The following is a 12220-nucleotide window of genomic DNA, read 5'->3' on the forward strand; positions in this document are numbered from 1 at the left end:
TCTTGTTTCCGTGATGATGATGTCTGTCTTGTAGCAGTGTCGTGGCCACCCCATATTCTGAAACGTTTCCGCTCGGCGGCAGTGTACATTTGGCGCATTTTGGTCCTGGGTGGGGACGTTGAAACAAACCCAGGCCCTATGACGAAGGGCCAAGAAGAAAAGCTCGAACTGGTATATGAAACTGTTCAAAGGCTTGAGATGAACCACACGAATATTCTCGAAAGTGTTAACAAGATTCTTACAATTCATATTGGCTTGCAAAATGAAATGAAGACTTTAAACGATCGTGTGCATGAACTTGAACTTAAAATCGAATCTATTCCAGTTCTTCAAAGTGACTTACTGTCTTTAGCTACCCGTGTGCAGGAACTGGAACTTAAAAAACAGTCAGTGCCTACCACAGCATCTGCCACGAGTTGTACACACGATGTATCCAACATTCAAGTAAAACTTGACGACCTGGAAAATCGTTCCCGCCGGTCTAACATTCTTTTTTATGGTGTTCAGGACACTGATGAGTCTGAAACTTGGGAAGACTCTGAGCGTCTTGTGAACGAATTCTGTTCTAGCAAACTTGGTATCACGTTGTCTTCCTTAGCCCGTGCTCACCGCATAGGCCGTTTTTCTCAGGAAAAAAAGAGACCCATTATTGCAAAGCTGTTCAACGAAAAAGAAGTCGAAACGCTTATGAGTAAGGGCTATAAACTCAAAAATACCGATTTCAGCATTTCGCGAGATTACTCGAAAACGGTTCGTGAGAAACGCAGCCAACTGTGGAAGTATGCCAAATCAGTAAAAAAAGAAGGTGACAAGGTCCGTTTGTCTTTTGATAAACTGCTTATCAATGGTGTCTCGTATTTCTGGGATGATCAAACCAGTAGCGCAGTGCGCGTGTCCCTTGCCTGACGCATCTCTTCCAGTTCTCGTAAAGTGGCTGGCAAACCACCCGGGCGGCCAAACGTGCAGCGTTGCTCCAATTACGATGTCAGTTTTCTGTACACTAACATAAGGAGTGTTCTTTCTAAAAACGTAGCTCTTTCTTCTTTAATTGATTCATGCTGCTCCTCGGTCATCGCGCTTACCGAGACGTGGTTAAATGACATGGTTCCTGATGATGTCATTTTCGCCTGTGACTCCGAATTCAACATATTTCGTTGTGACCGCACGGGCCGTAGAGGTGGCGGTGTCCTTCTGGCTGTCAGTAAAGTGCTCACTGCTGTGCCTATCGAGGTCACGTCGTACATAGAATCGGTATGGGTTCGGTTGAGTTGTGGTCCCACGGTCGCCATCATTGGCGTCATTTACCGCCCTCCGGACATGAATTCTTCATTCGCAAGTCAGTTTTCTAATTTACTAAGCGATCTTACTTGTCGTTTTCCGAATTCAAGCTTACTTTTACTTGGTGACTTTAACTTTCCGGCTATTAACTGGTCGTCTTTAACAGTTCCTGCCAATGATCCCGAAGCTCAGGCTTTCCTTCAGTCCTGTCTCGATTTCTCTTTGCAACAACTTATTTCTGAACCTACGCGTCTATCCGCCACTACAGCCAATATTCTCGATCTTATCTTGACAAGTGATCCTTACCTTTGCTCCAACATTGCGCTCTTAGAAGGCCTTTCCGACCATTCCATAATCACGGGTAACCTGAATTTTGTGCCCCATAAAAAGGTAACTCGTACTAAACAAATAAGGTGCTACAACCGAGCAAACTTCGGCGAAATAAACGCTCAGTTGTCAGTCTTTGCTGATCATTTTCTTCACGATTTTTCGTCACGCTCCGTGGAAACGAACTGGAACCTGTTCAGCGTGAAACTTGCTACTCTCATTGACAGATTCATACCCGTCATCAGTATCCCCTGCACTAACACAGCACCTTGGTTTACTAGGCATCTACGTCGCCTTAATAACAAGAAAAAGCGCCTTTACAGACAAGCCGACAAGAACAGACACTCCGAATCTTGGCAACGGTACAAATTATGTGATAAGGAATATCAGTCTGAGTTGATATCTGCACGTAGGCACTTCTTCACACATGATCTACCGGCAATGCTAACAAACAATCCACGGAAGTTCTGGCAGATAATAAACCCCGCTAATCATCCTGACATTACTCTTACCAACGCGGAAGGCAGCAGTGTTCCAGTGGCCGAATGCGCCGAACTTTTCAATAACGCATTCACATCCGTTTTTACCCGTGAAGATCTCCCTCTACCTCCTGTTTCTGTCAGCACTTCTAATACATCAATGTCCGAAATATTTATCAGTGAGACCGGTATCTTATCCTTACTAGGGAAGCTTAAAACAACATCAGCATCAGATCACCTTGGCTTTAATAACAAAATACTCAAAAATTCATCTGATGGTATTCATCGCATCTTGTCCGCTATTTTTTCACAATCTCTATCATCAGGCGTGATTCCGCTGGACTGGCGCCTAGCTAAAGTTGTGCCAATTTTCAAGTCTGGCGATCGTTCCTCACCACTAAATTACCGACCCATTTCATTAACTAGCACTGTTTGCAAACTTCTTGAACACGTAATTCACTCGCAGGTAATTAACTATCTTGAAGAACATAACATTATCTTTAAATATCAACATGGGTTCCGTAAAGGCTACTCTTGCGAAACGCAACTTGCCGGATTCATTCAAGACATACATTCATCGATTGATGCTGGCATTCAAGTAGACTCCATATTTCTTGATTTTTCTAAAGCTTTCGACAGAGTACCTCACAACCGGTTATTAATGAAACTAGCACTGCTTAATATTCACCCTCTTGTCATTGCATGGGTTAAAGATTTTCTGTTTTCCAGGTCTCAATTTACAACTGTCAATAACCACAATTCGTCTTTCAGCCAAGTACACTCTGGCGTCCCACAAGGAAGTGTGCTTGGCCCCTTACTTTTCCTAATATTTATCAACGATTTACCGGATTCCATTTCTTCCCATATCAGATTTTTTGCTGATGATTGTGTAATTTATCGCAAAATTTATTCTAACACCGATTGCCAATCCCTTCAATCTGACCTGGATTCAGTAACAGCATGGTGCTCAACCTGGCTTATGCAACTTAATCATTCAAAAACTAAATTGATGTCTTTTACTAACCGAATGTCTCGAATTCAAACAGCATACTCCTTAAATAATAGCTCACTCGAGCTAGTCACCACGTATAAGTACTTAGGACTTCACCTTCATTCAGACTTAGCATGGAACCACCATATTAACCTTATGCTTGCATCTGCTAATCGGTCATTAGGTCTCTTAAAACATAGCCTAAAGCATGCTCCTCCTCACCTCCGTGCTCATGCCTATACCACTCTAATTCGACCTAAAATTGAATATGCCTCGGCTATTTGGGACCCTTACCAATCTTACCTAATAAATAACATTGAATCATTGCAGAACCGCGCCGTTCGTTTTATTTACTCCGATTATTCACGTAACACCAGCGTCACAGCCTTAAAGAAACGCGCAGGTCTCCAGGATTTATGTCTCCGCCGTAAAATTGCACGACTGTCACTTTTTCATAAACTTTATCATCATCCATCACTTCATAACGACTTTTTTTCTTTGCCTACTTCGATTTTTGACCGCCGCGATCATCCCTTTAAAGTTAGACGTTTCGCGTGCAGGACATTTATCTATGCGCATTCATTCTTACCACGCACAATATCTGACTGGAACACTCTGCCTTCACATATCGCAACCACCACTGATCCTGATAAATATTTTAAACTTATATCTTCAATAACTACTGCTTAACTCTTCGCATACATTGTTATTTTATTTGTTCATGGCTTCCTTTTTTGCAGGGTTTGTTACTAAAAAGATTCATTGTATTAGTGTTCTGTTTGTATAATTTGAATAATGCAGTAATCTTCGTTCTTTGCCTCGCCGCCATTCTTTTGATTCTTTTGCTTACTTATATGTCATGCAACGTGTCTTATTTGTGCTTTTGATTGATTCTTTTGCTTACTTATTTCATCCAGTGTGTCTTATTTGTGCTTTTGTTGTTTGTTTTATATTTGTGGTTTTTTTTTTATTCTGTTCAATTGCCTGTGCCTCCCCCTATGTAATACCCTCTCGAGGGCCTTTAGGGGTATTCTGTATAAATAAATAAATAAATAAATAAATAAAACCACAGTGGCAGCTTTTTCCCTGGCTGTCCTCGCAACACCCAGTTGCGGAAATAAACCTTCAAACCTTCAAACCTTGTGAGCAGTAGAAAACACCAGCACGCGCCACTTCCTGCTCACCGAATAAATCCTTTAAAAGGTAGGCGTCGCTGGCCACAGATGGCGACACTATGTGACGGTTGACAAGTATGCAGATTGCGATGAGCGCTGCCGACTTTCACCATCTACACTTTTGCAAACAACTCTGCGCGTACATGACAGAACATGAAAATGGACGCACATCGCTGCCTGAACTGTCAGCTTGCCCAGAATGTATAGCTTCTAAACTACGGACCTGCGAGTACCGGGACAATGAAAACAGCATGAGGAAGAGGTGAATCAAGTAACCGCAGTGTTGTGAGCAGTAGAGAACACCAGCACGCGCCAATTCCTGCTCACTGAATACATCCTTTAAAAGGTAGGCGTCGCTTGCCACAGATGGCGACACTATGCGACGGTTGACAAATATGAAGATTGCGATGAGCGCTGCCGACTTTCACCATCTACACTTTTGGAAACAACTTTGCGCGTACATGGCAGAACGTGAAAATGGACGCACATCGCTGCCTGAACTGTCAGCTTGCCCAGAATGTATAGCTTCTAAACTACGGACCTGCGAGTACCGGGACAATGAAAATAGGGTGAGCAAGGGGTGAATCAAGTAACCGCAGTGTTGTGAGAGTAGAGAACACCAGCACGCGCCACTTCCTGCACACCGAATACATCCTTTAAAAGGTAGGCGTCGCTGGCCACAGATGGCGACAGTATGTGACGGTTGACAAGTATGCAGATTGCGATGAGCGCTGCCGTCTTTCACCATCTACACTTTTGGAAACAACTTCACGCGTACATGACAGAACATGAGAATGGACGCACATCACTGCCTTAACTGCGAACTTGCCCAGAATGTATAGCTTCTAAGCTGTATACCTGTGAGTACCGGGACAATGAAAAAAGCTAAAGCAAGACGTGAATCAAGCAACCGCAGTGCTGTGAGCAGTAGAGAAGAACATCACACGCCACTTCCTGATCACCGAATATAGCTTTTATAAGAAAGGCGTCGCTGGCCACAGATGGCGACACTATGCGACGGTTGACAAGTAGGAAGATTGCGATGAGCGCTGCCGACTTTCACCATCTACACTTTTGGAAACAACTCTGAGGGTACATGACAGAACATGAAAATGGACGCACATCGCTGCCTGAACTGTCAGCTTGCCCAGAATGTACAGCTTCTAAACTACGGACCTTCGAGTACCGGGACAATGAAAAGAGCATGAGCAAGAGTGTGAATCATGTAACCGCAGTGTTGTGAGCAGTAGAGAACACCAGCACGCGCCACTTCCTGCTCACCGAATACAACCTTTAAAAGGTAGGCGTCGCTGGCCACAGATGGCGACACTATGTGACGGTTGACAAGTATGCAGATTGCGATGAGCGCTGCCGACTTTCACCATCTACACTTTTGCAAACAACTCTGCGCGTACATTACAGAACATGAAAATGGACGCACATCGCTGCCTGAACTGTCAGCTTGCCCAGAATGTATAGCTTCTAAACTACGGACCTGCGAGTACCGGGACAATGAAAAGAGCATGAGCAAGAGTGTGAATCATGTAACTGCAGTGTTGTGAGCACTAGAGAACACCAGCACGCGCCACTTCCTGCTCACCGAATACATCCTTTAAAAGGTAGGCGTCGCTGGCCACAGATGGCGACACTATTTGACGGTTGACAAGTATGCAGATTGCGATGAGCGCTGCCGACTTTCACCATCTACATTTTTGGAAACAACTTTGCGCGTGCATTCCAGAACATGAAAATGGACGCACATCGCTGCCTGAACTGTCAGCTTGCCCAGAATGTACAGCTTCTAAACTACGGACCTTCGAGTACCGGGACAATGAAAAGAGCATGAGCAAGAGTGTGAATCATGTAACCGCAGTGTTGTGAGCAGTAGAGAACACCAGCACGCGCCACTTCCTGCTCACCGAATACATCCTTTAAAAGGTAGGCGTCGCTGGCCACAGATGGCGACACTATGTGACGGTTGACAAGTATGCAGATTGCGATGAGCGCTGCCGACTTTCACCATCTACACTTTTGCAAACAACTCTGCGCGTACATGACAGAACATGAAAATGGACGCACATCGCTGCCTGAACTGTCAGCTTGCCCAGAATGTATAGCTTCTAAACTACGGACCTTCGAGTACCGGGACAATGAAAAGAGCATGAGCAAGAGTGTGAATCATGTAACCGCAGTGTTGTGAGCAGTAGAGAACACCAGCACGCGCCACTTCCTGCTCACCGAATACATCCTTTAAAAGGTAGGCGTCGCTGGCCACAGATGGCGACACTATTTGACGGTTGACAAGTATGCAGATTGCGATGAGCGCTGCCGACTTTCACCATCTACATTTTTGGAAACAACTTTGCGCGTGCATTTCAGAACATGAAAATGGACGCACATCGCTGCCTGAACTGTCAGCTTGCCCAGAATGTACAGCTTCTAAACTACGGACCTTCGAGTACCGGGACAATGAAAAGAGCATGAGCAAGAGTGTGAAACATGTAACCGCAGTGTTGTGAGCAGTAGAGAACACCAGCACGCGCCACTTCCTGCTCACCGAATACATCCTTTAAAAGGTAGGCGTCGCTGGCCACAGATGGCGACACTATGTGACGGTTGACAAGTATGCAGATTGCGATGAGCGCTGCCGACTTTCACCATCTACACTTTTGCAAACAACTCTGCGCGTACATGACAGAACATGAAAATGTCCGTACATGTCCGTACCGGTTCCACGCAGGGGCGTGGAACCGGTACGGACATGGCTGTACTATTCACGCACGCGCTCTTCTTGCTGCAGGCTTTGCTTCGTTCGACTGCAAGCCAACCTTTCCTGGGAAATCAACTTACCGGCTTATCTGCACACCGGTCACCGGACGGGGAATCGTCGCGCACCTGCCCGCCATGGACAACCGCCAACTTTGACCGCAATGAAAGGGATGAGGAAATGTGCTTCAACGCTGAATTTGGCAGCTGCCTGCTTCTGCCCAACGAACCCTGGACCGATAATCCAGTCGGCTACAGACTACAAAAGGCGCGGAACATCACTCAGCAGTTGGGGCGTGGAACCGGTACGGACATGGCTGTACCATTCACGCACGCGCTCTTCTTGCTGCAGGCTTTGCTTCGTTCGACTGCAAGCCAACCTTTCCTGGGAAATCAACTTACCGGCTTATCTGCACACCGGTCACCGGACGGGGAATCGTCGCGCACCTGCCCGCCATGGACAACCACCAACTTTGACCGCAACGAAAGGGATGAGGAAATGTGCTTCAACGCTGAATTTGGCAGCTGCCTGCTTCTGCCCAACGAACCCTGGACCGATAATCCAGTCGGCTACAGACTACAAAAGGCGCGGAACATCACTCAGCAGTTGGGGCGTGGAACCGGTACGGACATGGCTGTACCATTCACGCACGCGCTCTTCTTTCCGCAGGTTAGTGGCATCGATTTTCATAGTAGGCATTCTGTATATGCTCTGCCGGTTCCACCCCCTGTGCTTTTTTCGAGTCTCATTTCGCATTCGTTCCGCCATAGTTGCTTGCGCCGAAAACGCCACCACTTCATGCTATATCGCCGTTTTGCATTTTATTTCCTTCTGTTGCTTCTGTGCGGAGACGTTGAGCTAAACCCGGGCCCTGGCGATGACACAGTCCTGCAACAGCTGCTAAGTGGTCAGCAGGAGATAAAAAACAAACTGTCTGACATTGAACAATACCAGGCTGAAAATAAGTCTGCAATGGCCAGCCTAAATACCCGCATAACAAAACTAGAATCGGTAATAGCGAAGATAGATGAAATGCAGTACACCGTGTTACAGTGTAAAAAAAGTTGTGAAGCTCGGGATACAAGGCTGCGCACTCTGGAACGTAAACTGGATGACATTGAAAACCGCAGTAGGCGATGCAACTTGTTGTTCTTTGGTATTGAAGATAAAGACGAACGAGAATCACACCACACAGTAGAAAAGAAAGTGAAAGACCTATGCTCTTCCACGCTGAAATGCGACAACATTGCAATTGAAAGGGCACATCGCTTAGGGAAGTTTTCAGAAGATCGACCTCGACCGATTATCGCTAACTTCAATTCGTACAAAGATAAGCAAGCGGTTTTGTCAAACGCGAAGGAGCTTAAAGGATCCAAGATAAGCATATCGGAAGATTTTTCTGCGACCGTTAGAATGAAAAGGAAGCGGTTGTTAGAATATAGCAAGGAGGTTAAAAAAGAAAGTGACAAAATGCATTTAAAGTTGGATACCATGTACCTAAACGGTGTCAAGTATATATTTGATGAATCGCTTGACCAGGTAGTTCCTGTTCATTGACAAAAGTCGGCAAATCGGTCTCTTCTTTCGGTCTTGATTGTGAACTGTAGGAGCATTAAGAATAAAACAGATGAATTCGCTGCCCTCCTTGACATGACTCGGCCCTCTGTGGTGCTCGGATCCGAATCCTGGCTTGATGAAACTGTTAGCGATACAGAAATTTTCCCCGGAAATTATGTTTGCTACCGGAAGGACCGAAACTGTCGTGGAGGAGGTGTCTTCATACTAATTGATGAAGCGATTAGCTCTAGGGTACTTGAAATAGAAGTTGGCCGAAGTGAGGCCATCTGGGCTATTCTTAGACTTGAAAATGGCAAAACTGTTTCTTTGTGTTCATTTTACCGCCCGCCGAGTGATCCGGGAAATGCTTTGCATGAGCTGAATGATGCAATTGAGGCTGTGCAAACGGACTACATGGTAATAGGAGGTGACTTCAATCTCCCAGAAGTTGTCTGGGGGGATCAAGGGCCTACTTCGAGAGTACAGAGCGCGTCAACTAACGCAATCATTGAAATTTGCTGCTCTTATGCTCTGACTCAGTTGGTCCATCAGCCTACGCGTGGAGCTAATATTTTAGATCTGATATTCACGAACGTTCCCACGGCTGCAAGACCTCCAGTTATACTCCCTGGTATTAGCGACCATGATGTTGTTTACTGTGAGATAAATCTGCACTACGCAAAAGTTGCTAATTGTCCTCGGCGACGCATTTACAGCTATCAGAAAGCCCGTACAAATGATATAGCACTTTCCTTAGATGCGTATTACGACGTCTTCGAAACTTTAGCGGAAACCGAAAATGTGCAAACGTTGTGGAACATATTCAAAAATAAACTTCTGGAGTTGCGCGATCAATATGTGTCATCATGGATAATGACGCCTCGACGCAGTAGATCAAAGCCTTGGTGTAATCGGGAGGTGCGCAGGATCGCCAGAAAAAGGGCTACTTATGCTGCGTATAAGAAATCGCCTTCGTTCAGCTTGGGCCAAAAACTGAAGCAAATAACTAAGGACATGAAACGTGTCTTGAAAATAGAAAAAGATAAGTTCTTTGAGTCTTTTCCTTCAAGGATGCAGAGGCGCCCAAAGCAACTTTGGCAACTTATCAAATTGAACGCCAAAGATGCAGTATCAGTTCCGCCGCTCGAAGATAACGGCAATTCGATCCATATCGACCATGTAAAAGCAAAACTTTTCAACGAATACTTTAGCTCTGTGTTTGCTGGACGCCTTAGCAGCCATGACTATAACGCGCAGACAACCGATGTGGGCGCAGAACACATGGAAGACATTGATTTTGATTTGCGAGGAATTCAAACATTGTTAGAAAAATTGAATGCTTCAAAAGCCACGGGGCCAGACGGCTTACCGGCTGCATTACTTTCTTCGTGCGCAGGCCCGGTATCAAAATACTTGTTTGTTATTTTCACGAAATCGCTTCAAGAAAGTGCTTTTCCAGATGACTGGAAATTTGCTCACGTCGTGCCCGTGCACAAGTCGGGGCCCCGCAGTATCGTTTCAAATTACCGTCCAATCTCGCTGACGAGTATTAGCTGCAAGGTGCTTGAACATATCTTCTTTACTAGGATAATAAATCATTTGAACGCTTTTTCGTTACTATCCCCCCAGCAACACGGTTTCCGTAGTGGATTTTCTTGTGTCACGCAATTGAGCGAATTTACATATGATCTGGCTGGTGCCTTGGACGACGGATTCACTATTGACTGTTTATATTTGGATTTCAGAAAAGCCTTCGACTTAGTCCCCCATTCTTTACTGCTTGAGAAACTATCGTGGTACAACATAAATTGTTCAGTTATTGCCTGGATTAAAGAATATTTACATTTGAGACGTCAGATAGTAGTGTTAAATGGAGCGCAGTCTGATCAGGCAGACGCATCGTCTGGTGTACCTCAGGGGTCGGTTCTGGGACCACTCCTCTTTTTAATCTATATGAATGACATATGTTGTGGTATTTCTTCAAAAATGCGTCTGTTTGCAGACGACTGCGTTCTATACAGGGTCATCCATACTTCCAACGATTGCAGTGCCCTACAGAATGATTTGTCCTTGATTACGAACTGGTGCAATACTTGGCGCATGGATATTAACGTGAAAAAATCTGTGTACATGTGTTTTACTAGGAAAAAAAAATGTCATGACTTTTCATACAGTATTAACGCGGAAACATTGTCAAAGGTGTTCAAACATAAATATCTTGGTATTTTCTTTACTGCAAATTTATCCTGGCGTGACCATATAGATTACATTACTAGCAAGGCTTCCCAAGTGCTGGGTTTTCTTCGCAGAAATGCGAAGAATTTACCGCCTAAAGCCAAAGAGCTCCTGTATAAAACTAACATTAGACCAGTACTTGAATATGCTTGTTGTGTCTGGGACCCTTGGCTGCTGGTAGATATTCACAAGATTGAAAGGATCCAGAACTTGGCCGTGCGATTTGTTAATGCCAACTACTCCAGAAATTTTAGCGTCTCCGCTGCAAAGAATGACCTTGGATGGGAATCACTCCAGCAGCGAAGGAAACTTCTTAGACTAAAATTTCTCCACAGTGTCTTTCACAATAAGACTGGTATTAACAGGGAGCATTATTTGCGACATCCCGATTATGTCTCACCGCGTCTTGATCATGCCTTTAAAATTAAAGAGATCAGGTGTAAAACGAACTTCTTTAAGATGTCCTTCTTCCCCCAAACAATTCGAGAATGGAATAAACTCCCCCATGATATTGCTACCATTACCTCCACTGATGTTTTTTTTCCTCACTGCGAAATATGCATTGTAATTGAGCCATTGTTTCTTCAATGATTGTGAAAGTGTTACCTGTCTGCTTGTTTGATTGTAAATTCAGTTGCTTGCCTATCTTCTTTTTATCTGCATTTCCTGCTTTTTCGACTGTGTTTGAGTCGCCTTCCCCCCCACTGTAATGCCTCACGGCGCTGTGTGTACTGTAATAAATAAATCGCTGCCTGAACTGTCAGCTTGCCCAGAATGTATAGCTTCTAAACTACGGACCTGCGAGTACCGGGACAATGAAAACAGCATGAGCAATAGGTGAATCAAGTAACCGCAGTGTTGTGAGCAGTAGAGAACACCAGCACGCGCCAATTCCTGCTCACCGAATACATCCTTTAAAAGGTAGGCGTCGCTTGCCACAGATGGCGACACTATGCGACGGTTGACAAATATGAAGATTGCGACGAGCGCTGCCGACTTTCACCATCTACATTTTTGGAAACAACTTTGCGCGTACATGGCAGAACGTGAAAATGGACGCACATCGCTGCCTGAACTGCCAACTTGCCCAGAATGTAGAGCTTCTAAAATGCATACCTGCGTGTACCGGGACAATGAAAAGAGCATGAGCAAGAGTGTGAATGAAGTAACCGCAGTGTTGTGAGAAGTAGAGAACACCAGCACGCGCCACTTCCTGCTCACCTAATACATCCTTTAAAAGGTAGGCGTCGCTGGCCACAGATCGCGACAGTATGAGACGGTTGACAAGTATGGAGATTGGGATGAGCGCTGCCGACTTTCACCATCTACACTTTTTCAAACAACTTTGCGCGTACATGACAGAACATGAGAATGGACGCACATAGCTGCCTGAACTGCCAGCTTGCCCACA

The sequence above is a fragment of the Amblyomma mixtum genome, chromosome 10 (genome assembly GCF_055824585.1).
Source record: "Amblyomma mixtum isolate Tamu chromosome 10, ASM5582458v1, whole genome shotgun sequence".
NCBI lineage: Eukaryota > Metazoa > Arthropoda > Arachnida > Ixodida > Ixodidae > Amblyomma > Amblyomma mixtum.